This window comes from Loxodonta africana, chromosome 26 (genome assembly GCF_030014295.1).
Source record: "Loxodonta africana isolate mLoxAfr1 chromosome 26, mLoxAfr1.hap2, whole genome shotgun sequence".
NCBI classification, from domain to species: domain Eukaryota; kingdom Metazoa; phylum Chordata; class Mammalia; order Proboscidea; family Elephantidae; genus Loxodonta; species Loxodonta africana.
In genome coordinates this window covers 146,287-173,738 of record NC_087367.1, presented here as the reverse complement: position 1 = coordinate 173,738, position 27,452 = coordinate 146,287, and the positions used below count along the sequence as shown (strand labels likewise).

Here is a 27,452-nt window from a genome sequence, read left to right as displayed (position 1 = left end):
AAACAGCTGAGCAAAACATTAACTCAAGAAGTAAGATAAAGAATAACAAGAAGACTTTTAATTAGAGATGATAGAATAAAGACATATCTACTTCCCTCTCCCCCCAAAATCAAACGAATAATTTTTAAAAAGGAAAATGGTATAGAAAAGTCCATTTGATATGAAATTTGAGAATGGTCATCATCCCAAACTTCAGTCATGAAGAATACCTGCAATATGCAATGAAATCAGGATCAATTTGAAGACTTATTATTGGGAGTTTGAGAGAAGTAAATGTTTGGGGTGGAGTTAATTGGGGGGGAGGGTGGTACCAAGACAGTGGCTTATCAGAGGGACAGAAGACAAGAGATGTCAGACTTTCAGACCTTGGGTCTGCACTGTAACCATACCGGCCCCTTCTGCTCTACCATGCAGAATCACCCCAAGACCCCCCATAGGATGAATTCTTAGAGTGTGGTGTCCCTAAAGACTCGGGAAGGGGCTTATGGCTGGTTTGACATAAGTGGGGATTGTCAGGCTGTCCCCCATACTATATTACAAAGACATTCAAGGTACTTTTGAATTCCAGGAATCCAGAAGCTGTTGGGTGCTGCATTTATCAAGTGAAGGGACCCGCTGTCATGGGACCAAAGGCTGACCCACTGATGATGCATCAAGATCAGCGGGTGACAGAACTGCTGTATGTTTTACAGTGATTCGTTTTTACTTTTAGGGCCCCCCTTTTTGCTTTTAGCCCTCCTCAATGATCCATTTTTTTTTTATTATTATTTTTATTGTGCTTTAAGTGAAACTTTACAAATCAAGTCAGTCTCTCACACAAAAACTTATATACACCTTGCTGCATACTCCCAATTGCTCTCCCCCTAATGAGACAACCCGCTCCCTCCCTCCACTCTCTCTTTTCATGTCCATTTCGCCAGCTTCTAACCCCCTTTACCCTCTCATCTCGCCTCCAGACAGGAGATGCCAACATAGTCTCAAGTGTCTACCTGATCCAAGAAGCTCACTCCTCACCAGCATCCCTTTCCAACCCATTGTCCAGTCCAATCCATGTCTGAAGAGTTGGCTTTGGGAATGGTTCCTGTCCTGGGCCAACAGAAGGTCTGGGGGCCATGATCACCGGGGTCCTTCTAGTCTCAGTCAGACCATTAAGTCTGGTCTTTTTAAGAGAATTTGGGGTCGGCATCCCACTGCTCTCCTGCTCCCTCAGGGGTTCTCTGTTGTGTTCCCTGTCAGGGAAGTCATCGGTTGTAGCTGGGCACCATTTAGTTCTTCTGGTCTCAGGCTGATGTAGTCTCTGGCTTACGTGGCCCTTTCTGTCTCTTGGGCTCATAATTACCTTGAGTCCTTGGTGTTCTTCATTATCCTTTGTCACTGATCCATTTTTAATGACAATGAATAGACAGCTACCCTCCAGGCCTGGCTAACAAAGGTCTTTGCCTGTTGTTTAAAATTTGAAAGGATCACTGGAAGCTGTTGGTGAAAGGGGATGCCCCTCTGCTGTGTATTTTACCTCTGTGTCCACATCCACAGGGCTTTCTCAGAGGAGTTCTGGTATAACAGGCATTTTGTAGGCTACACCAGACTGGTATCATCGTGAGGCCACAGTTTCCTTTTATAGGCAAATAAGACAACTTTAAGACCCCTCAGGCCGTCCCCTGCGTATTTATGGAAATGCCCAAGGTTTGGTCACAGGCTACTCAGGGGCGAATCTGCTCATTTTCTTCCACTTAGCTTGAAGGGGCCTCTGTGGACGATGCCCTCAAGCTAACAGCTCAAACTCTGTACGTGTTACCGGGAGGAAACCCCAGGTTCTTACTCGGCATGAATTGCACTGGCCAGTAAACGAGAGGCCAAGGCGGGAGAACAGGAAAGGCACCTTTATTTCGCTGTACAAGGAAAGGGAGTCGGTTGGAGCTACTGCTGCCAAGACTGCTCCACAAGGGCTGGCAGGCAAGTTACTTTTAAGGGGTTTACAGGTAGGGAATTCATACAAGTTACCTCAGCAGCATTCTTAATCATACTACGCAGGAGCAATGGGGTTGACATATGACCTCCAGGCAAAAGCAGGATTCAAATACAAAGTTGGGGGCTGGAGGGAGGAGGGGGCAGGCAGCAAAAGAAAAGATTTTTCAATATAACAGTGTAGGGTGAAAGCCAGGTAAAGAATACAGCACTGTGGGGGCTCTGTCTCCTGCAGGCTACTTTTTACTGGGGCACCCCTTCCACCCAACACCATCAGAACTAGCCGCAGTTTTCAAGCACAGAGATATCTCAAACTTGGTGGCACAGTGGTTTAGAGCTCGGCTGCTAACCAAAAGGTCGGACGTTTGAATCCACGAGCCACGCCTTGGAAACTCTTAGGGAAGTTCTACTGTGTCCTGTAGGGTCGCCATGAGTTGGATCCACTCAATGGCAACGGGTATTTTTTTTATTCAGGCAAAAAACACACACAAAACAAAAAGATACATTGCTTCTAAGGGAACAAACCCTGAAGAGATTTGATTCTGCAAACACACAAACACCTCTGACGTTATTATAGAAAGTAATTTAGCTAAAAAATTTCCTGTTTAATATTTGCATATCATTCATGAACCAAGCAAGTGGTTTTTCCAGAACAGAGGGAGATTCTTCACCTGTTGCAAAATGGAAGACTGCTCCCAGCTTTGAATGACAATTTTTGTTTTGTTTTTCAGGCTTCTACATATAGAAACCTTGGTGGTTAGGGCTAGTGGTTAAGTGCTATGGCTGCTAAACAAAAGGTCAGCAGTTCAAATCCACTAGGCGCTCCTTGGAAGCTCTATGAGGCAGTCCTACTCTGTCCCATAGGGCTGCTATGAGTTGGAATTGACTTGATGGCAACAGGTTTTTTTTACCAAGCTCAGAGTAGCCACCCAGGCAGTCTCTGGAAGAAGACAGAGGCTCCCAAGCTCTTGGTGTGAGCCTGGAATGCAGCTGAAGTGCTTGGCAGAGGAGGCTTTGCTAGCCCTCAACACCTGCTCCAGAGCTGCAAGATCCCCGTCATTCCAGAATAATCCATTAGCATAAGTACCTTGGTGAGGCCAGGCATGCTATGCCATTAGTTTGTAGGGCCAAAGGCAGAACTCTCCCATCTGCTGGGTGTGGCCAGTGCTAGGAACTGAGGGCTACAAAAATGAGTAAGGAACAGGGTATTTGCATGGTGTCTACAAGTTATTGATTAATTGCAAAGGGAGAGATTTGGTGATCAGCACTTTAACTGTGTGATCCAACTTAGTCTCTGAAAGTGGGACACCTAACATATGTAATCACCTGTGAAGTAATTTTATCAAAATGGTTTAACCAGAATCACCCAACTTCCAGTTTATAGGAAACACTGGGGATGGGGAACAAGTGAAACGACCTCACAAGCACAGTCGGATAATGGGAGGTTCTGTAAGATAAATGGCCTGCATTCTTCAAAGAGTCAATGTCATAAACAATAAAAATGGTTAAGGGATTGCTTTATACTCCTCCCAGTGCCGTCGAGCCGATTTCGACTCCGACCGTTTTATACTAGAAGAGACTAAAGACAAATAGTAACCAAACGGAACGTGTAGACCTTGATTGGATCCACTTGGCAAAACAAAACAAAACAAGACATTTTGGGGACAACTGGGGGAAATTTGAATATGAACTGGATATTAGAGAATGTTAGGGAATAATTATTATTATTGATGATATTATTGTGATTGTGTAGAAAAATGTCCTTATTTTTAGGAGAGGCATACTGAAGTAATTAGGGGTTGTCTTTTTTTTAATACATAGTTTTTTTTAAAAAATTGTGCTTTAAGTGAAAGTTTACAATTCACGTCAGTTTCTCATACAAAAACTTATACACGTATGGTTATGTGACCCTAGTTGCTCTCCCTATAATGTGACAGCACATTCCTTTTCTCCACCCTGTAATTCCCTTGTCCATTCAGCTAGCTCCTGACTCCTATGCCTTCTCATCTCACTTCCAGACAGGAGCTGGCCACTTAGTCTCATGTGTCTACCTGAGCTAAGAAGCACACTCCTCACCAGTATCCTTTTATGTTTTATAGTCCAGTCTAATCTTTGCCTGAAGAGTTGGCTTCAGGAATGGTTTTAGTCTGGGGCTAACAAGAGAGTCTGGGGGCCATGTCCTCTGGGGTCCCTCCAGTCTCAGCCAGACCATTATGTCTGGTCTTTTTACTAGAATTTGAGTTCCATATCCCACTTTTCTCCTGCTCCATCAGGGATTCTCTGTTGTGTTCCCTGTCAGGGCAGTCATCGGTTGTAGCCAGGCACCACCTAGTTCTTCTGGTCTCAGGCTGATGGAGCCTCTGGTTTATGTGGCCCTTTCTGTATCTTGGGCTCATATTTTCTTGTGTCTTTAGTGTTCTTCATTTAGGGGGAAGTGTCTTGATGTGCAATTTATTTTCTAATTGTTTGGCCAAAAAAAAAAAAAAACAGGGCAAAAATGTTAACAACCATGAATATAGATGGAGTTCATTCAACTTTTTTGTTTGACAATTTCCATCATAAAAGTTGAGGGAAAAAAATTGTCTACTCAAAATTTCCTTTTATATTTCTTATGTGACTAAGTTGTTAATTTTTAATTAATTTATTTGTTGTTGTTGTCAAGAATAAGTACTGAAGTGGCCTTAGGGTGCACCATTTGTGTTCTAGGTGGCCCTGAGCTGGGCTTTGGGTTCCTCCTCTAATACATATCAAATACTGTGCTCAAGCTTTACAAATATCATCTCATTGAAAATAAGCCAAAACAAGCAAAAGATGATTCAGTCCTGAGCCAATAATCTAGAGCATCTTTCAACAACTTCCTGTTAAAGAAACAAATAAAAAAGTTGCAGTGAAATGACCTGAGGAAACCCATATGTGTCAGAGAACTGTGCTCCAAAAGATTTTCAGTGACTGGATTTTTGGAAGTAGACCACTAGGCCTTTCTTCTGAGGTACGTCTGGGTGAACTTGAACCTCCAGCCTTTTGCTTAGCAGCTGAATGCATTCACTACACCGCCCAGAGACTTTCTGTAAAACAAGGAGGTAGAAAATCACAATCATGACAGGAGATTCCAGAAAGGGCCATTAATTATGTAAGAGGATTTAGGAGGGATTCACAGAAAATGCAGGTTTTGGTCTTACCTTGATGGGTTTTGATAAGCAGGTTGGTGGTGGGTGGTATTCTTGGATGGAGGATCAACATGAGCAAATATCCAGCAGATTGTTAAAGTGCCAGGCAGTGTTGGGAAATCATGTTGTCAGGTGCCTGGCTCATATGGAAAATTCTCCGTGCCTTACCTGTTCATTCTTGGCCAGTGAGAGGCAAGAACCTTATTTAATTAAGGGTGTAGAGGTACTGGCAACAATCTCACCTCCAAACAGGAGCTGCGCATTTAGTCTCATGTATCTACTTGAACTAAGAAGCACACTCTTCACAAGTATCATTTTGTGTCTTATAGTTCAGTCTAATCTTTGTCTGAAGAGTTGGTTTCGGGAATGGTTTTAGTTTTGGGCTAACAGAGTCTAGGGGCCGCATCTTCTGAGGTTCCTCCAGTCTCAGTCAGACCATTAAGTGTAGTCTTTTTACTCGAATTTGACTTCTACACCCCACTTTTCTCCTGCTCCATCAGGGTGTCTCTGTTGTGTTCTCTGTCAGGGCAGTCATTGGTGGTAGCTGGGTACCATCTAGTTCTTCTGGTCTCAGGCTGATAGAGTCTAATATTTTGTGTGTCTTTGGTGTTCTTCATTCTCCTTTGCTCTAGGTGGTTGGGACCAATTGATGCATCTTAGATGGCCACTTGCTAGCTTTTAAGACCCCAGATGCCACTCACCAAAGTGGGATGGAGAACATTTTCTTAATAAACTTTGTTATGCCAGTTGACCTAGATGTCCCCTGAAGCTGTGGTCCCCAGACCCCCGCCCCTGCTACTCTGTCCCTCCATAGGATTTTCAGTGCCTGATTTTTCTCAAGTAGATTGCCAGGCCTTTCTTCCAAGACTCCTTTGGGTGAACTCAAACTTTCAACCTTTCAGTCAGTAGCTGAACACATTAACTGTTTGCACCATCCAGGGTATTGACACATAAAATAATGATGCATCTTTCCATTGCTTAAACTCAGCCCCATCTCAGATTAAGTGCCAACAGCTTCTGGATTCTCGGGATGCCTGGAGATCTTGTACTGAGTTTTTCTTGGAGATACCGAAGAAGGAAGTCCCTGGCTGGTGCAAATGGTTTGCACTTGACTACTAACCTAAAGCTTCGTGGTTGGCACCAACCTTATATGGAAAAGGAAGAGGCCCCGGTTAAGTAAAGCATTACTGAAGAAGAACAAAGTGGGAGGTCTCACACTACCTGATTTTAGAACCTGTTATACAGCCATGGTCGTCAAAACAGCTTGGTACTGGTACAACAGACACACAGACCAATGGAACACAATTGAGAACCCACACATAAATCCATCCATCTATGAGCAGCTGATATTTGACAAAGGCCCAAAGTCTGTTAAATGGGGAAAAGAACAATGATGAATCTTCAAAGCATCTCACAATACTGATGAATCTGGAGGGCATTATGCTGAGTGAAATAAGTCAGTCACAAAAAGACAAATATTGTATGAGATGACTATTATAAGAACTCAAGAAAAGGTTTACATACAGAAAAAAGTATTCTTTGATGGTGACGACGGTGGGGAGGGAGAAAGAGGGAAAGTCGCTAACCAGATAGTAGACAAGCATCAACTTCGGTGAAGGAGAGGAAAACACACAATATAGGGGAAGTTGGCACAACTGGACCAAAGCAAAAGCATAGAAGTTCCCTAGACACATCAAAACACTTTGAGGGACTGAGTAGCTGGGGCTGAGGCCTGGTGACCGTAGTCTCTGGGGACTTCTAGGTCAGTTGGCATAACAAAGTTTATAAAGAAAATGTTCTACATCCCTCTTTGGTGAGCAGTGTCTGGGGTCTTAAAAGCTTGTGAGAGGCCATCTAAGATACATCTATTGGTCCCATCCCACCCGGAGCAAAGGACAATGAAGACACAAGGAAAATACTAGCCCAAAGGACTAAAGAACCACATGAACCAGAGACTCCACCAGCCTGAGATCAGAACTAGATGGTGCCCGGCTACCACCACCAGCTTCGCTAACAGGGATCACAACAGAGTCCCAGACAGAGCAGGAGAAAAATGTAGAACAGAATACAAATACATGAAAAAAGATCACACTTACTGGTCTGACAAGAACTGGAGGAACCCCCGACACTATGGTCCCCAGACGCTCTGTTAACCCAGAACTGAAAAGATTCCTGAAGCCCGCTTTTCAGACAAAGATTAGACAGGCCTATAAAACAAAAAATAACACATGTGAGGAATGTACTTTTGAGTTCAATCAAGTATACGAGACCAAATGGGCAGCTCCTGTCCAAAAGCAGGACAAGAAGGCAGAAAGGGACAGGAAACAGACAAATGGACACAAGGAACCCAGGGTGGAAAAGGGGAGCATGTTGTCACACTGTGGGGATTGCAACTGATGTCACAAAATAATACGTGCATAAATTTTTAAATGAGAAATTAACTTAAGCTGTAAACTTTCACCTAAAGCACAATTATATAAAAAAAAAAAAAATTGGTGGTCGGAGCCCAGCCAGGTGCACCTTGGAAGAGAGGCCTGATTACCTGCTTTAAAACCCATGGAGTAGATTCTGACTCATAGTGAGCCTATAGGACAGAGTAGAATGGCCGGTGGGTTTGAACTAACAACCTTTGGTTAGCAGCTGAGCAATTAACCACTGTGCCGCCAGCGTTCCATAAAGATTACAGCCTTGAAAACCCTATGGAGCAGTTCTACTCTGTAACATAGGGGGTCTCTGTGAGTTGAAATCAACTCCATGGCAACAATTTTTTTTAAATGAAGGAAAAATTAAATTACACTTCATGGACCAGAGCTTAAAAATCCCCTTCAACTCTCCCACTCTTTCTCAAAATTCTGCTCCCCTCTGCAGTGGCCACAGCACTTGCCTCTTCTTCTCTGGAGCCTCTTTCCACAGCCTGCCAGCCCTTGCCAGGTTCTCCCAGCCCCTCACCCCTCACTTCCTCCTTACTCTCCCCTCCTGCCCCGTAGTCTGCCCACCTCTTAGCCCCTCAGGGTCTCCATCTCTGTTTTAGTTTAGCCCCCTCTCTTGGCTTTTCCAGTTCTTGTCCCCATCAGCATTTCTGTCAAGGGAAATGAAGGATCCTTAGAAGGTGAAGAGCTGGAAGACAATTATAAATACTTAGCACTTAATACTTTTTCATTACCTTGTGGATAATAATATCTACCTCATGAGGCATTTGTGAGGATTAAAAGATACAGCATACAAAGCACTTGGCAAGTTGCCGTCACATGTTAAGAACTCAATAAATGTTAGTATTATTATTTACCAGAAGCCCTGGTTGCGCAGTGGTTAAGCACTTGGTTGCTAACCAAAAGGTCAGCGGTTCAAACCCACCAGCTGCTCTGTGGGAGAAAGATACGGCGGTCTGCTTCCACAAAATTACAGCCTTGGAAACCCTCTGGGGCAGTTCTACTCTGCCTGGTAGGGTCTCTCCAAGTCGGAGTTGACTCCATAGCAATGGGTTTGGTCTTTGGCTTATTATTAATTACTGTTGTTCTAATAAATGATTGTATGATCAACACATAACAACACGGGGAAGGAAACAACTGAAGGAAAAAGAATTACCCACAGCGTCAACACCATATATTTTCCTAGCGGTAATCACACGTGTGCCGTGGTGAAATCTGACTTTTGTGCTTTTTCGGTGACCAGAGCGTTCCTATAACTCATAGTCTATAAATGGAGATATAACAGGGTGGAAAGAAAGTCATTGCACATTTTTAATTCCTGAGCTTTAGCAAGTAGTTTCCTAATCTTTCTAGATCACCACGTAGAGGGACTCACTGTCATCCGTTCCTGTATCTAGCATGAGTTTCTTTTTCTCCAAAAGAAGGCCATTCTGCAGAAGCCTTTTGAAATCGAAAGGAATGACACTACTGATATTCTAATGAAGTACCTCAAACAGTACTTTTAAAAACTGGGGTAAAAACCTGTTTCTGTGAGTTGATTCTATAGGACAGAGTAGAACTGCCCCATAATATTTCTGAGGAGCGACTGACTGGTGGATTCGAACTGCTGACCTTTTGGTTAGCAGCTGAACACTTAACCACTGTGCCAGCAGGGCTCCAAAAACTAGGGTAGTAATTTAAAAAATGCTTTCTTATTTTCAATAGTGGAAGACAAGAGAGAAAGTTGCCATCAGGAGGAGGATGGAGGGGCGGGGGTAGGGAACCTTTGTTCTCATTTTCCATCATATGATAGGGAATTGAAGACACTGCCCTAAAGGCTGAGACGAGGAGATGATCCGGTGACCCTCCTTTGCAAGGTCACAAGGAGAGAGATTAACAAAGAGCCTTCCTAGGGCAGCCTGCCCACAAAAAGGGAAGCCTCCACAGAGAAGTGCAAAGCTGAGACTGATACTGCAGAGTGAAAGGGGCATACGCATGATACTGCAAAACCAAGTGAAGCCTTTTTGAAACTCAGAATTGGGAAGTTTTAGTTTAAAGAATTGCAGCATGCTGTCTAACTTTTCCTCGATTTCTTTGCTGGCCAGAGTTTGGAGATTATGGATTGACACCCACTGCAGGTATTGCAGCTCTGCCCTACTCAGGCAGCTGCTTCTGTTTTGACGGCCCCGGTAGCTGCTGAGAGCATCCCCAAGGGCTCCGGTCAGTCGGCAGAGCTAAGAGCTCTTAGTCCGTATGTGTGGAGTAGGCCCCAAATGACCTGAGCCAAAAAGGTGTGCTTTGCATTAAAGAAAATCTGGTTCTCCTCTAAAGGGAAATTTTTTATTTATCTCTTTTGGAGTTTTGACATAAAGACTGTAAATTAGGGACAGTTTCCCTGGGAGCCATGTGACTTTAAAATTTCCTATTTCCTTCCTCCATTTTGCTACATAATTTGTATTATTCTTTCCTATGTGTACTGGGAGAAGAAAAAAAAATTTTTTTAATTAACTTTTATTGAGCTTCAAGTGAACGTTTACAAATCAAGTCAGTCTGTGACATATAAGTTTATATACACCTTACTCCGTACTCCCACTTGCCCTCCCCCTAACGAGTCAGCCCTTCCAGTCTCTCCTTTCGTGACAATTTTGCCAGCTTCCAACTCTCTCTATCCTCCCATCCCCCCTCCAGACAGGAGATGCCAACACAGTCTCAAGTGTCCACCTGATATAATTAGCTCACTCTTCATCAGCATCTCTCTCCTACCCACTGTCCAGTCCCTTTCATGTCTGATGAGTTGTCTTCGGGAATGGTTCCTGTCCTGTGCCAAAAGAAGGTTTGGGGACCATGACTGCCGAGATTCCTCCAGTCTCAGTCAGACCATTAAGTATGGTCTTTTAATGAGAATTTGGGGTCTGCATCCCACTGATTCCCTGCTCCCTCAGGGGTTCTCTGTTGTGCTCCCTGTCAGGGCAGTCGTCGATTGTGGCCGGGCACCAACTAGTTCTTCTGGTCTCAGGATGATGTAGGTCTCTGGTTCATGTGGCCCTTTCTGTCTCTTGGGCTCTTAGTTATCATGTGACCTTGGTGTTCTTCATTCTCCTTTGATCCAGGTGGGTTGAGACCAATTGATGCATCTTAGTTGGCCGCTTGTTAGCATTTAAGACCCCAGATGCCACATTTCAAAGTGGGATGCAGAATGTTTTCATAATAGAATTATTTTGCCAATTGACTTAGAAGTCCCCTTAAACCATGGTCCCCAAACCCTCGCCCTTGCTCTGCTGACCTTTGAAGCATTCAGTCTATCCCGGAAACTTCTTTGCTTTTGGTCCAGTCCACTTGAGCTGACCTTCCATGTATTGAGTATTGTCCTTCCCTTCACCTAAAGGAGTTCTGTAAAAAAACCCTCTCCCACCCTCCCTCCCTCCCCCCCTCGTAACCACAAAAGTATGAGTTCTTCTCAGTTTATACTATTTCTCAAGATCTTATAATAGTGGTCTTATACAATATTTGTCCTTTTGTCTCTGACTAATTTCGCTCAGCGTAATGCCTTCCAGGTTCCTCCATGTTATGAAATGTTTCACAGATTCGTCACTGTTCTTTATCGATGCGTAGTATTCCATTGTGTGAATATACCATAATTTATTTACCCATTCATCCGTTGATGGACACCTTGGTTGCTTCCAGCTTTTTGCTATTGTAAACAGAGCTGCAATAAACATGGGTGTGCATATATCTGTTTGTGTGAAGGCTCTTATCTCTCTAGGGTCTATTCTGAGGAGTGGGATTTCTGGGTTGTATGGTAGTTCTATTTCTGTTTAAGATAACGCCAGATAGATTTCCAAAGTGGTTGTACCACTTGGCATTCCCACCAGCAGTGTATAAGAGTTCCAATCTCTCCGCAGCCTCTCCAACATTTATTATTTTGTGTTTTTTGGATTAATGCCAGCCTTGTTGGAGTGAGATGGAATCTCATTGTGGTTTTAATTTGCATTTCTCTAATGGCTAATGATCGAGAGCATTTTCTCATGTATCTGTTAGCTGCCTGAATATCTTCTTTAGTGAAGTGTGTGTTCATATCCTTTGCCCACTTCTTGATTGGGTTGTTTGTCTTTTTGTGGTTGAGTTTTGACAGAATCATATAGATTTTAGAGATCAGGCGCTGGTCGGAGATGTCATAGCTGAAAATTCTTTCCCAGTCTGTAGGTGGTCTTTTTACTCTTTTGGCGAAGTCTTTAGATGAGAATAGGTATTTGATTTTTAGGAGCTCCCAATTATCGGGTTTCTCTTCGTCATTTTTGGTAATGTTTTGTATTCTGTTTATGCCTTGTATTAGGGCTCCTAAGGTTGTCCCTATTTTTTCTTCCATGATCTTGATCGTTTTAGTCTTTATGTTTAGGTCTTTGATCCACTTGGAGTTAGTTTTTGTGCGTGGTGTGAGGTATGGGTCCTGTTTCATTTTTTTGCAAATGGATATCCAGTTATGCCAGCACCATTTGTTAAAAAGACTATCTTTTCCCCAATTAACTGACACTGGGCCTTTGTCAAATATCAGCTGCTCATATGTGGTTGAATTTATATCTGGGTTCTCAATTCTGTTCCACTGGTCTGTGTGTCTGTTGTTGTACCAGTACCAGGCTGTTTTGACTACTGTGGCTGTATAATAGGTTCTGAAATCAGGTAGAGTGAGGCCTCCCACTTTCTTCTTCTTTTTCAGTAATGCTTTGCTTATCCGAGGCTTCTTTCCCTTCCATATGAAGTTGGTGATTTGTTTCTCTGTCACCTTAAAAAATGGCATTGGAATTTGGATCGGAAGTGCATTGTATGTATAGATGGCTTTTGGTAGAATAGACATTTTTACTATGTTAAGTCTTCCTATCCATGAGCAAGGTATGTTTTCCCACTTAAGTATGTCCTTTTTAATTTCTTGTAGTAGAGCTTTGTAGTTTTCTTTGTATAGGTCTTTTACATCCTTGGTAAGATTTATTCCTAAGTATCTTATCTTCTTGGGGGTACTGTGAATGGTATTGATTTGGTGATTTCCTCTTCGATGTTCTTTTTGTTGATGTAGAGGAATCCAAGTGATTTTTGTATGTTTTTCTTATAACCTGAGACTCTGCCAAACTCTTCTATTAGTTTCAGTAGTTTTCTGGAGGATTCCTTGGGGTTTTCTGTGTATAAGATCATGTCATCTGCAAATAGAGATAATTTTACTTCCTCTTTGCCAATCCGGATGCCCTTTATTTCTTTGTCTAGCCTAATTGCTCTGGCTAGGACTTCTAGCACAATGTTGAATAAGAGCGGTGATAAAGGGCATCCTTGTCTGGTTCCCGTTCTCAAGGGAAATGCTTTCAGGCTCTCTCCATTTAGAGTGATGTTGGCTGTTGGCTTTGCATAGATGCCCTTTATTATGTTGAGGAATTTTCCTTCAATTCCTATTTTGCTGAGAGTTTTTATCATAAATGGGTGTTGGACTTTGTCAAATGCCTTTTCTGCATCAATTGATAAGATCATGTGGTTTTTGTCTTTTGTTTTATTTATATGCTGGATTACATTAATGGTTTTTCTAATATTAAACCAGCCTTGCATGAAAAACCTGGTATAAATCCCACTTGGTCGTGGTGAATTTTTTTTTTTTTTTTGATATGTTGTTGAATTCTATTGGCTAGAATTTTGTTGAGGATTTTTGCATCTATGTTCATGAGGGATATAGGTCTGTAATTTTCTTTTTTTGTGTTGTCTTTACCTGGTTTTGGTATTAGGGAGATGGTGGCTTCATAGAATGAGTTGGGTAGTATTCCGTCGTTTTCTATGCTTTGAAATACCTTTAGTAGTAGTGGTGTTAACTCTTCTCTGAAAGTTTGGTAGAACTCTGCAGTATAGTCATCCGGGCCAGGGCTTTTTTTTGTTGGGAGTTTTTTGATTACCATTTCAATCTCTTTTTTTGTTATGGGTCTATTTAGTCGTTCTACTTCTGATTGTGTTAGTTTAGGTAGGTAGTGTTTTTCCAGGAATTCATCCATTTCTTCTAGGTTTTCAAATTTGTTAGAGTACAATTTTTCGTAATAATCTGATATGATTCTTTTAATCTCAGTTGGGTCTGTTGTGATGTGGCCCTTCTCGTTTCTTATTCGGGTTATTTGTTTCCTTTCCTGTATTTCTTTAGTCAGTCTAGCCAATGGTTTATCGATTTTGTTAATTTTTTCAAAGAACCAGCTTTTGGCTTTGTTAATTCTTTCAATTGTTTTTCTGTTCTCTAATTCATTTAGTTCAACTCTGATTTTTATTATTTGTTTTCTTCTGGTGCCTGATGGATTCTTTTGTTGCTCACTTTCTATTTGTTCAAGTTGTAGGGACAGTTCTCTGATTTTGGCTCTTTCTTCTTTTTGTATGTGTGCATTTATCGATATAAATTGGCCTCTGAGCACTGCTTTTGCTGTGTCCCAGAGGTTTTGATAGGAACTATTTTCAATCTCTTTGCATCCTATGAATTTCCTTATTCCCTCCTTAATGTCTTCTATAACCCCATCTTTTTTCAGGAGGGTATTGTTCATTTTCCAAGTATTTGATTTCTTTTCCCTAGTTTTTCTGTTATTGATTTCTACTTTTATTGCCTTGTGGTCTGAGAAGATGCTTTGTAATATTTCGATGTTTTGGATTCTGCAAAGGTTTGTTTTATGACCTAATATGTGGTCTATTCTAGAGAATGTTCCATGTGCGCTAGAAAAAAAGTATACTTTGCAGCAGTTGGGTGGAGAGTTCTGTATAAGTCAATGAGGTCAAGTTGGTTGATTGTTGTAATTAGGTCTTCTGTGTCTCTGTTGAGCTTCTTACTGGATGTCCTGTCCTTCTCCGAAAGTGGTGTGTTGAAGTCTCCTACTATAATTGTGGAGGTGTCTATCTCACTTTTCAGTTCTGTTAAAATTTGATTTATGTACCTTGCAGCCCTGTCATTGGGTGCATAAATATTTAATATGGTTATATCTTCCTGATCAATTGTCCCTTTTATCATTATGTAGTGTCCTTCTTTGTCCTTTGTGGTGGATTTAAGTTTAAAGTCTATTTTGTCAGAAATTAATATTGCTACTCCTCTTCTTTTTTGCTTATTGTTTGCTTGATATATTTTTTTCCATCCTTTGAGTTTTTGTTTGTGTCTCTAAGTCTAAGGTGTGTCTCTTGTAGGCAGCATATAGATGGATCGTGTTTCTTTATCCAGTGCGAGACTCTCTGTCTCTTTATTAGTGCATTTAGTCCATTTACATTCAGCGTAATTATAGATAAGTAAGTGTTTAGTGTTGTCATTTTGATGCCTTTTTATGTGTGTTGTTGACAATTTCATTTTTCCACATACTTTTTTGTGCTGAGACGTTTTTCTTTGTAAATTGTGAGATCCTCATTTTCATCGTATTTGACTTTATGTTTGTTGAGTCGTTATGTTTTTCTTGGCTTTTATTTTGAGTTATGGAGTTGTTATACCTCTTTGTGGTTACCTTAATATTTACCCCTATTTTTCTAAGTAAAAACCTAACTTGTATTGTCCTATATCGCCTTGTATCCCTCTCCATATGGCAGTTCTATGCCACCTGTATTTAGTCTCCCTTTTTGATTATTGTGAACTTTTACATATTGACTTCAATGATTCCCTGTTTTGAGCATTTTTTTTTTAATTAATCTTAATTTGTTTTTGTGATTTCCCTATTTGAGTTGATATCAGGATGTTCTGTTCTGTGACCTTGTGTTGTGCTGGTGTCTGATATTATTGGTTTTCTGACCAATTTCCTTTAGTATTTCTTGTAGCTTTGGTTTGGTTTTTGCAAATTCTCTAAGCTTGTGTTTATCTGTAAATATCTTAATGTCGCCGTCATATTTCAGAGAGAGTTTTGCTGTACATATGATCCTTGGCTGGCGGTTTTTGTCCTTCAGTGCTCTATATATGTCATCCCATTGCCTTCTTGCCTGCATGGTTTCTGCTGAGTAGTCTGAACTTATTGATTCTCCTTTGTAGGAGACCTTTCTTTTATCCCTGGCTGCTTTTAAAATTTTCTCTTTATCTTTGGTTTTGGCAAGTTTGATGATAATATGTCATGGTGTTTTTCTTTTTGGATCAGTCTTAAATGGGGTTCGATGAGCATCTTGGATAGATATCCTTTCGTCTTTCATGATGTCAGGGAAGTTTTCTGTCAGCAGATCTTCAACTATTTTCTCTGTGTTTTCTGTCCTCCCTCCCTGTTCTGGGACTCCAATCACACGCAAGTTATCCTTCTTGATAGAGTCCCACATGATTCTTAGGGTTTCTTCATTTTTTTTAATTCTTTTATCTGACTTTTTTCCAGCTATGTTGGTGTTAATTCCCTGGTCCTCCAGATTTCCCACTCTGCATTCTAATTGCTCGAGTCTGCTCCTCTGACTTCCTATTGTGTTGTCTAATTCTGTAATTTTATTGTTAATCTTTTGGATTTCTGCATGCTGTCTCTCTATGGATTCTTGCAACTTATTAATTTTTCCACTATGTTCTTGAATAATCTTTTTGAGTTCTTCAACAGTTTTATCAGTGTGTTCCTTGGCTTTTTCTGCAGTTTGCCTTATTTCGTTTCTGAGGTCATCCCTGATGTCTTGAAGCATTCTGTAAGTTAGTTTTTTATATTCTGTATCTGATAATTCCAGGATTGTATCTTCATTTGGGAAAGATTTTGATTCTTTTGTTTGGGGGGTTGTAGAAGCTGTCATGGTCTGCTTCTTTATGTGGTTTGATATTGACTGCTGTCTCCGAGCCATCACTAAGATATAAAAAATATATAGTAGTGATTTATTCTATATTTGCTCACTGAGTCTTATCTTGTTTTGTTTTCTTTCAATATACGTGGATGGGCTACTAGATTGTGCTGTCTTGTTTGTTGTAGCCCTTGACTTACTTATGACCTATTACCAGCTGGTTTGGGCTGTTGCCAGGTATATATGCCTGAGTCTATTCACTATTCTTGAGTATAATCTGATTTTGGGTCATCAAGTGTATGCTGCACCCTAACACCTATCCACCTCGAGAAGTAGTGGTGATAGTTGTGTGCACCAGATTCTATTAGCAGCTGGGGTTCACACTCCAGGGGAGGCAGGATGCTGACAGGCTTCCCCCAAGTGTCAGTGAGGAAGGTGTGTCTCTATTCCTATAGCACCTTGGTGGGAGGGCTTTTGGTGGGAGGCCCCCCATGCAAGTACCTCTACTGATTGGTAGGTGTCACCCTCCTTAGACCCCTAAGGCAAGAGGCTAGGTGGTCTGGGGGGAGCTTCAGCCCTCAGTTCCCTGTTGTGGGTCAGTTAGGGCTCTGTTGAATAAGCAGAGATATCAGACCTGGGGAACTTGTTTTTCCAGTAAATCCGCTAAAAAAATGCAGTCAGATCCCTATCAGAACTGCCTTTGCATTATAACAGCCACCTTGTTCCCTGTAAGTCTCAAAGCCCGAGATTTGGATCATATATGCTTGGCTGGAGCTGGTTCTGTGTTTTTAGTCCAATTGGGGAAGGATTTTTGGTCCCTGGGTTTTTTGTGGTTGCTTCTCTCAGGCCAGAAGAATGGGAGAATGGGTTAGGAAAAGACCAAAAAAAAAAAAAAGGGAAAAGCAAAGCCGTGGAGCCGGAGCTGTTCTCCCTCTGGCTCAGGAAATTCCAATGTTAATGAAGCCGCCTGGGAAGGGGAGGGGAGGGTTCAGAAAAACAGCAGAGAGTAGCACCCCGGAATATAGCCAAAGTTGCTTATCTTGCTTGGGATGACTATTTTGTCTGAGATTCCCGAGGGGCATGTCACCTATGTGTGCTGGCTGTGTGGAGATTGTCCCCGAGGGTCTGGCCTGCTGAAGCCACAGTCAGATCCTCCACTGCCAGTCCGAAGCCCAGCGTCAAGGTTCCCCTGCTGGGACGCTGCACTCCCGGCTCCAAAATCAGTCGCTGCCTCCCGGGGACTTCTCGTCCCACCAGCCGTGTCGCCACGCCGCCCCCGCGGACCGGCTGGGCCCCCTCCCGGGGTTAGTTCAGGGGAGTAGGGCTGCACTCCGTGTTTGTGCCGTGACCATATGCTGTGTTCAGCTCCCCTGTGCCCAGTCCAAAGCCCGGCGCCAAGGTTCCCTGGCTGGGATGCTGCACTCCAGGCTCCAAAATCAGTCGCTGCCTCCCGGGGACTTCTCCTCCCACCAGCCGGCTGGCCATGCCGCCCACGTGGACCGGCTGGGCCCCCTCCCGGGGTCAGTTCAGGGGGCTAGGGCTGCGCCCCGTGTTTGCGCCGTCACAGATGTCGTGTTCAGCTCCCCTGCACCCAGTCCTAAGCCCGGCGCCTAGGTTACCTGACTGAGACGCTGGCTCCAGGCTCCGAAAACAGTCGCTGCTTCCCCGTAGTTGTTCATTCTCCGTCTCTGTCACTCAGGTCAACTCTTTAAATCTGTGTTTGTTGTTCAGAGTTCGTAGATTGTCATGTATGTGATCGATTCACTTGTTTTTCCAAGTCTTTGTTGCAAGAGGGATCCGAGGTAGTGTCTACCTAGTCAGCCATCTTGGCCCCGCCCCAGTTTTCCCAGTCCTTTTTATGGCTGAATAATATTCCACTGTATGGATATGCCACATTTTGTCTATCTATTCATCAGTTAATTGACATTTGGGTTGCTTCTGCTTCTTAGGAACAATGCTGCTGTGAACATATGTGTGCAAGCTTTTACGTTAGTAAATAATTTCTCTTGGGTAGATTCGTATGAGTGGGATTTGCTGGGTCATAGGATAACTCTATGTTTACCTTTTTAAGGGATTGCCAAACTGTTCTCCAATGCAGCTGCACCATTTTGTATTGCCGCCAGCAATGGATAAGGGTTCCAATTTCTCCACATCCTTGCCAACACTTGTTATTTTCTGTCTTTCAGATAATAGCCATCCTAGTGGATGTGAGGTGGTATCTCATTGTGGTTTTGATTTGCATCTCTCCGATGACTAATCAGCATCTTGTGCTTATTGGAAATCTGATATTTTCTTTGGAGAAATGTCTGTTCAAATGCTTTGCTGGCTGGTGGGATTTTGGTTGTTTACTTTTTTTCCATATTTCTGATTGTGTGTACAATGGCAAGAGTTGCTTGTGTAATAATGAATAAAAGGACCAGGATAAAGCCTGGATTGGTGCACAGTGGCCTTTCTGGAGTCCCTCAAAGGCAGAGCCCCTAACTTGGTTCTCAGCATCCCGTAGGACTCAACCCAGTTTTCCACATGCGACTCTACTTCTCCACTACTGCCCTCCCCGCAGCCAGGGGTAGAACTCTCTCCTGACCAGGCTAAGAACATATTATGAGAAGGAAGAGATAATAATCGTAGGTGGTTCTTGACTACAGAGGGAAAATTCAGAGACTGGCAGAGGGGATCTGTTGGTACGGGGAGGAGAGTCAGAGCTGGAACAGGTGTCTCAGCAGCTGGGCTGGTGAGGATCCATGGAGGACAGCAGCTGAGCTGGGGAGGATCTGTGAAGGAGAAGGTTGCTCTAAGGCACAGGGACCTCGTCCCAACTACACAGGACTGTGATCTAATGTGGGCCTCCAAGCCAGAGATGTTCAAACTGTCATTTGATAATTCTATGTATTTTGCACACAATGGTTCCCCTCCTTTTTCAGTGCTTTCTGCCTTTCCTTCTGACATAAGTCGATGAATTACTTTCCTAAAAAAAAAAAATTTTTTTTTTTTTTTTACTTTCCTAGGGCTGCCGTATTACATACCACAAACTTGATGGCTTAAAACAACAGAAATTTATTGTTTCACAGTTCTGGAGACCAGAAGTCTGAAATCAAGGTGTTGGCAGGAGGATTCTTGCTTGCCTCTTCCAGCTCCTGGCAGTCCCAGGTATTCTTTGCTTGTGGCAGCTTCACTCCAATCTCTGTCTCCATGTTCACATGGCCGTCTTCCCTATGTGTCTGTCTGTCTCTGTGTCTCTTCCCCTTTTCTTATAAGGTAGGGGGCTTACATTAACTTTACCAAAGAATTTGGTCTTTGTCCTCAGTTCCTGAGAGATAATCCCTTAAAAAAAAAAAAAAAAAAAAAAAAGGCCTTGAAATTTGAGTGTCTTCTATAAAGACTCCAGACTATACCTAACTCACAGGATAGGTGAGGTGATGAGATGACTGGGGTGGGGACTGGCCAGGCCAGAGAACCCCACCACATAATAATTTGTGATCACCTCGTGGTATTGACTGACCTCAGGGGAGAGGAGCTGGAGTTTTCATTACATAATGCGACGCCAGTATAAGCTCTGGACACGGCAGCTCCAGGGGCTTCCTGATTGGTGAAAGATAGATGTACATGGAAGCTTAGCACGTCCTTTGGGAACATGGAGATTTCCTGCTGGGAACCTTCCCAGACCTCATCCTGTAGGTTTCTTTTTATCTTTTTTTGCTATAATGAAGCTGTAATCCTAAGTATATCACTTTCCATGAGTTCTGTGAGTCATATGCTTTAAAATATTTAGCTTAGACTATGTGACATAGGTGTGTGTTTGTTTTAATTTGAAGTACCCTAACGGGGCTCTGGAAACCCTGGTGGCATAGTGGTTAAGTGCTATGGCTGCTAACCAAAAGGTCGGCAGTTCAAATCTACCAGGCTCTCCTCGGAAACTCTATGGGGCAGTTCTACTCTGTCCTGTAGGGTTGGTATGAGTTGGAACTGACTCCACGGCAACGGGTTTGGTTTGGTTAATGGGGATGTGGCAATCTGCTTGCTTAAAGATTACCCATAAACCAAACCTACCATCATCAAGTCGATTCTGACTCACAGCGAACATATAAGACAGAGTAGAACTGTCCCGTGGGGTTTCCAAGGCTGTAAACCTTTACAGAAGCAGACTGCCACCTCTTTCTCCTGCGGTAAACATTACAACCTTGGAAACCGTATGGGACAGTGAGTTAGAATAAACTTGAAGGCAACAGATTTATTTATTTATTTAATGGAGAACATTCCTGGAGTGGTTAGTTGTTAGCATTTGAAAGACTCTAATCAAAAGTTCACTCCAGAGTGAAGGTATCACTGATCAACACCAGAAGTTTATTAATTACCAGAATAGTTAGCAACCAGGTGAAAAAGTGGTGTTCACAATGTGTGGATTGGCTAGAAATATTGGACAGGCTCTTGCATGAATAGGGAATTCAGCAAGCCCAGTTTCCAATACCCTTTAAAATGGCACCCTTGGTTTGGACATCTACCCTAGTCCCGTGCAGCTGCTCCTTAGACGATCCTGTCACCTGGCTCCTGAAAGGTTAGCTGGATCCTGGGACTAGAATACTGGCATCTGCACCTGCCTCAGGTTAGCATTTAATGCAGGGGCTGTTGGAGGTCTGCTGTACTTCTTTGCTCCTAAATATGTGTATAGTGCCAAAGTTCAGTTTGAGACTTGCTTTTGTTATGACATGTGCCTTAAAACAGTCATGGGGGAGGGGAGTGACTCATTCCCTCTCCACCTCTAACTGTTGGAAGGACCCAGTAATTGTGAAAAACCAATTGCCTTAAGCCAGATTGTAGCACAAGGCCACCTACCCTCTTCCTTTTTCAGTGTTTCTCTCCCTGTGCTGCTTTCCCCTTACCAAAACCGAAAAACCAAACTTGTTGCCATTGAGTCAATTCTGATTCATGCCAACCCCATGTATTACAGGGTAGGACTGCTCCATAGGGTTTTCTTGGATATAATCTTTACAGAAGCAGATTGCCAGGTCTTTCTTCTGCAGTGCCGCTAGGTGAGTTTCATCTGCCAACTTTTAGGTTACTAAACCTGTTGCCACTGAGTCAATTCTGACTCATAGCAACCCTATAGGACAGAGTAAAACTGCCTCATAGGGTTTCTAAGGTGTGGCTGGTGGATTCCAACTGCCAACCTTTTTGCTAGCAGCCAAGCTCTTAACCACTGCGTCTCCAGGGCTCCTTTAGGTTACTGGTCAAGTACAAAATGTTTGCACCACCCAGGAACCTAATTCCCCTTCACTAGATATACTAAGGAGCTCTGGTGATGCAGTGGTTAAGAGTTCAGGTTGCTAACCAAAAGGTCAGAAGTTTGAATCCACCAGCTGCTCCTTGGAAACCCTATCAGGCAGTTCTACTCTGTCCTATAGGGTCGCTATGAGTCGGAATCAGCAAACAGGTTATTTTTAGACATACCAAACTACTTGTCCTTCCCCAGATACACTGTGTTCTCTCTCACTTCCCATCATTCACTGGGCCACTTCCTGCTCCACCTTTCTCCCTGCATCGCTAAGTAAGATGCCTTTTCTTTCTGTGTTAGCCTGAGGTCACCTCAGAGAGCTTATCACACTGTAATGCCGATTATGAGCACCTTGAAGAATGGACTAGACCTCATTCATCTTTGTATCTTGGGTGTCTGTCACATACAGCAGAACCCGCAGCTGTCAAGCTGATTCCAACGCATAGCGCCCTATGGGACAGAGTGGAGCTGCTCCATAGGGTTCCAAGGAGCGGCTGGTGGAATCGAACTGCTACTTTTTGGTTGGCAGCCATAGCTCACCGTAGCTCTTAAGCACTGCGCCACCAGGGCTCCTCGGTAGGTGTAAGTGCCCAGTAAATGTTAAGGGAATGAATGAATGAGTTAATGAATGAATTGGTTTTCTCCTGGACCTTGCTTCTAATAGTGCTCCCTTGTCTCCCTGCCTGATGTCTGCTTGTTTTCTCTTATTAGGGATTGAATTGTGTGCCCCCCCACCACCAAAGTATGTGTTGTAAATCCTAACCTCAATGCCTGGGAACTGGGAATGGGTTGTCTTTGTCATGCTAATGAGGTGGGATTACTGTGGGGTATATCTTGTGTCAGTCTCTTTTGAGATATAGTAGAAAAGAGATTAAACTCAAGATAGCAAGCAGAGATGATGGGGGAAGAGAGACGCCATGCCACATGAAGATCACCAAGGAGCCAAGGAATAGAAGCCACAGAGAAAAGGACCTTCCCCCAGGGCTGACAGAGAGCGAAAGCCTTTCCCTAGAGCTGGTGCCCTGAATCCGAACTTCTAGCCTCCTAACTGTGAGAAAATAAATTTCTGTTTGTTAAAGCCACGCATTTGTGGTATTTCTGTTATAGTAGCACTAGATAACTTAAGACCTTCCTACCCATCTTTTTTCTTCAGAGGTGTCAATGTGTTTGGAGGGGAGGATACTCCCTGAAAGATTTCACCGGTCAGCATGCAGCGGGAATACTCCTCCACGGGGGTCTCAAGCCCTGTGAGTACAGCTGTTGTGCTGGATTTTCCGAAAGTTTTGATATCTACAGGCCGGGAGTCAGCAGGGCTGGATGGTAGCCCTTGGGTTGCGTGACACACAGCAGAAGATGGAAGTGGGACAGATGCCCAGCCCCTAAGGAAAGTGGCTAAGAGCACTGCTGCTCGTGCTGCCCCTGCCGGCAGCACGAGGGCACCAGTGGGGGCGGCAGACCAGGCAGCCTGGTTGTCCACAGATAGATGTTGACAAACTGCTATAGGAGCCCAGTTCCAAAAAGAAAAGAACATGGAGACATTGTTGAAATGGTGTAGCTTTTGCGGTGTGTATTTTTACCAAAAAATAAAATTAAAAAATAAATAAGAAAAGAGAAGGTGTTGGATGTCGGGTGGGGGTGGAGGGAGATAGCCCAGAGGGTGCTCAGTGCCATGTCAGTTGAGCGTAGTGACTTCTTTAGGGTGGGGCCGGCAGCAGGGAGCATTGAGATCCGGAAGCAGACAACACTTCGGTACCCTGGCACTGTGCCCAGCCTGTCTGAACCAGCATCATGCCTGCTGAAACGTGTGTGGTCACAGGAGAAAGGGAACTGGGTTGGGTGACAGAGTGGGTGGTTTGGGGAAGTGTGAGCTTAAATAATCCTGGCTTTGGGGGACTAGAAGGAGGTGGCAGCGCCAGAGAATCAGAAAGTCAGCCCATATTTCAAACTTGAGTAAGAGCAGGTACTAACCTCCATCTGGCCTCTGGCCACAAGCTGCTCATGAAAGGGAAGCAGGTTGGTTTCTTGTGTGTGACCTGTGCACCCCCAGGGCTTCTGGAAATGCCTCGCCTGCATTTCTTGGTTCTCCTGGGAGCCGGCGTGTAATAGATTTGGGTACATTTTAACCCGAAAATGCAAAAACATCCTTCCAGCTGCATCCTGCTTTTCCTTCCAGGCCCAGAGCGATATGGGTGTGTGTGTGTGTTGGGGTGGGGGGAGCTTGGTTCTGAAGTCAAATGGAAACTGCTTTTGTTTCTGGAGATTAGAAAAACACTGTCAGAGGGCCAAGGCCTCATCTCTAAAATGAAAACGTGAAATGGGCTGCGAGTCCTACTTAATAATTCAGAGGCCAAACTAAGCCGACAAGATGATGGGGCAAACTATCAGATATATCCACACCCTTCTCTTTTTATCAGCTTTCAAAAGTCCTGGTTGGCACCTGGTTAGAGAGAAGCAGTCTGTAACAAATGGAGCTAAACCATTCATCTGTTTATTCGTTTGTTTACTCATTCAACAAAATGTCAATGACTGCTCATGGTATACCAGGCAGACACTGCTAGATGCTGAAGATACACACTCACACAAGGCAGAGACCCCTTTGCCTCATGAACTTTAGAATCTAGGCACCAAACCAAAGCTGTTGCTGTTGCGTCCATTCCGACTCATAGCAACCCTGTGCGTTATAGAGTAGAACTGTGGTCCATAGGATTTTCTTGGCTGTAATCTTTTCAGAAGCAAATCACCAGCTGTTAGGTTAGTAGAGCATTGCAAACTGTTTGCACCACCCAGGGACCCTTTTAGAGTCTGATACCCTTTTAAGGTGTATCAGAATTACCTGGAGGACTTCTTAAAACACAGATTGCTAGGCCCCACCCCCAGAGTTTCCAATTCTGTAGGTCTGAGTTTGCTCCAAAATACTCATTTTTAACAGGTGGTGCTGTTGGTCTCAGAACCACACTTTGAGAACCACCAGGCCAGTCAACCATTTTTACCTTTCAGCAGACATGACTCACTGAGGTAGACTGGAGAGAACTTAGAGCCTGGAGTGTGTTGTTAGTAGCCTGAGGTGGCCAGCTGAAGGATGCTGGCCATCCCAAGCCCCCGCCAGCAAAGGGTATCAATATCTTTTTTTTTTTTTATTGTGCTTGAAGCGAAAGTTTACAAATCAAGTCAGTCTCTCATACAAAAATTTATACACACCTTGCTGTAACTCCTAGTTGCTCTCCCCCTAATGAGACAACATGTTCCTTCTCTCTATCCTGTGTTTCCGTGTCCGTTCAGCCAGCTTCTGTCCTCCTCGGCCTTCACATCTCCCCTCCAGACAGGAGCTGCACACATAGTCTTATATGTCTACTTGATCCAAGAAGCTCACTCCTCACCAGTATCATTTTCTGTCTTATAGTTCAGTCCAATCCCTGTCTGAAGAGCTGGCTTTGGGAATGTTTCCTGTCTTAGGCTAACTGAAGGTCTGGGGACCATGACCTCCGGGGTCCTTCTAGTCTTAGTCAGACCATTTAGTCTGGTCTTTTTATGAGAATTTAAGGTCTGCATCCCACTGCTCTCCTGCTCCCTCAGGGGTTCTCTGTTGTGTTGCCTGTCATGGCAGTCATCAGTTATAGTGGGGCACCATCCAGTTTTTCTGGCTTTGGGCTGATGTGGACTCTGATTTATGTGGCCCATTCCGTCTCTTGGGCTCATACTTACCTTGTGACTTTGGTGTTCTTCATTCTCCTTTGCTCCAGGTAGTTTGAGACCAATTGTTGCATCTTGGATGGCCACTCCCTAGCGTTTAAGACCCTAGACGCCACTCTCCAAAATGGGATGCAGAATATTTTCTTAATAGATTTTATTATGCCAGTTGACCTAGATGTCCCCGAAACCATGGTCTCCAAACTCCTGCCCCTGCTAAGCCGGTCTTCGAAGCTTTTGGTTTATTCAGGAAACTTCTTTGCTTTTGGTTTAGTCCAGTTGTGCTGATCTCTCCTGTATTGTGTGTTGTCCTTCCCTTCACCTAAAGTAGTTCTTGTCTACTATCTAATTAGTGAATCCACCTCTCCCTCCTTACCTCCCTCCCCGATCTCATAACAATCAAAGATATTTTCTTCTCTGTTTAAACTATTTCTCGAGTTCTTATAATAGTGGTCTCATACAATATTTGTCCTTTTGCAACTGACTAATTTCATTCAGCATAATGCCTTCTAGATTCCTCCATGTTATGAAATATTTCACAGATTCATCATTGTTCTTTATTGATGCATAGTATTCCGTTGTGTGAATATACCATAATTTATCCATTCATCCGTTGATGGGCACCTTGGTTGCTTCCATCTTTTTGCTATTGTAAACAGTGCTGCAGTGAACATGGGTGTGCATATATCTGTTTGTGTGATGGCTTTTACTTCTCTTATATTCCAAGGAGTGGGATTGCTGAATCATATGGTAGTTCTATTTCTAGCTTTTTAAGGAAGTGCCAAATCGATTTCCAAAGTGGTTGTACCCTTTTACATTCCCACCAGCAGTGTATAAGCATTCTAGCCTCTCCACAACCTCTCCAGCATTTAATATTTTGTGTTTTTTGGATTAATGCCAGCCTTGTTGGAGTGAGATAGAATCTCATTGTAGTTTTGATTTGCATTTCTCTAATGGCTAGTGGCTAATGATCCTGAGCATTTCCTCATGTATCTGTTAGCAGCCTGAATGTCTTCTTTAGTGAAGTGCCTGTTCAGATCCTTTGCCCATTTTTTAATTGGGTTATTTGCCTTTTCATTGTTGAGTTTTTTGCAGTGTCATGTAGATTTTAGAGATCAGACGCTGATCTGAAATGTCATAGCTAAAATCTTTTTCCAAGTCTGTAGGTAATCTTTTTATTCTTTTGGTGAACTCTTTGGATGAGCATACGTGTTTGGTTTTTAGGAGCTCCCAGTTATCTAGTTTCTCTTCTGGTATTTGTGCATTGTTAGTAACATTTCGTATACTGTTTATGCCATGTATTAGGGTTCCTAGCATTGGGGGATAATATCTTGAGGCATGCTGGCCCCTAGGAGACCATAAGAGGTCTTGATGTCAACCCTGAGAGAAGAAGAAGTACAGCTTTGAGAGATCTTTTATTGACCCCTGTGGAAATGGAAGAGCCCTGGTGGTGCAGTGATTAAGCATTTGGCTGCTAACTGAAAGGTTGGCAGTTCAAGTCTACCAGCTGCTGCTTGCAAACCCTATGGGGCAGTTCTGTTCTGTCCTATAGGGTCACTATGAGTTGGAATTGACTCAAAGGCAATGGATTTTTTTTTTTAATGGAAATGGAGGCCTTGTTTCACCACCAGCCCAGTAGGAGCCCATAGTTCTAGGTACCTGAATTCGGAGGTGGGCACGGGGCACAAGGTAGGCTTTCATAGTCAAGCACTCCGTTCACCTGGAGTCTCTGCTGTTGGTACTGATATTTGTTCCTGTCGCACACTTGACAACCGAAATAGCTCATTTCCCTTCCGTGCTTACAGGCGGAGCAGGCAGCAGACAGTAGTGAGATGCCATTAGGACCCTTGTAACCTTTTCTTTCTGAGTGGACACAGAGGCATCAGATGGAGCTCTGTGAGATCCGAAGGCAGCTGAGTCCATGGCCACATGTAAGGGCAGGGAGGAGAGGGTGAGGGTGGGTGAAAACAATCCTTTGCACAAGATTTTAAAATGTGTGCAAGGAGCGCATTCTGGTCAGAGGAACAGCTGACCTGAGGCTGGACACAGAGCCCACCACCAAATGAAATGTTGGGTCATCTTGTGAGTTAGTCTGCCAAAATTACTTTTTTTTCCCTAACAGCTTTATTGAGATATAATTCACATACCATACAATTCACCCATTTAAAGTATACGATTCAGTAGTTTTTAGAATGCAACCATCTTTACAATCAATTTTAGAACATTTTCATCACCCCCAAAAGAACC

General features: G+C 43.3%; 1 long non-coding RNA gene across 1 annotated transcript; it reads left to right on the top strand.

The window, feature by feature from the left end:
- LOC135228689 (uncharacterized) lies at positions 1 to 25,893 on the top strand. Its single transcript, XR_010319460.1, has 4 exons — positions 1 to 679; positions 19,255 to 19,396; positions 22,362 to 22,568; positions 22,672 to 25,893. It is a non-coding gene; the product is annotated as an uncharacterized LOC135228689 (long non-coding RNA).
- The last annotated feature ends 1,559 nt before the right edge of the window (positions 25,894 to 27,452 follow it).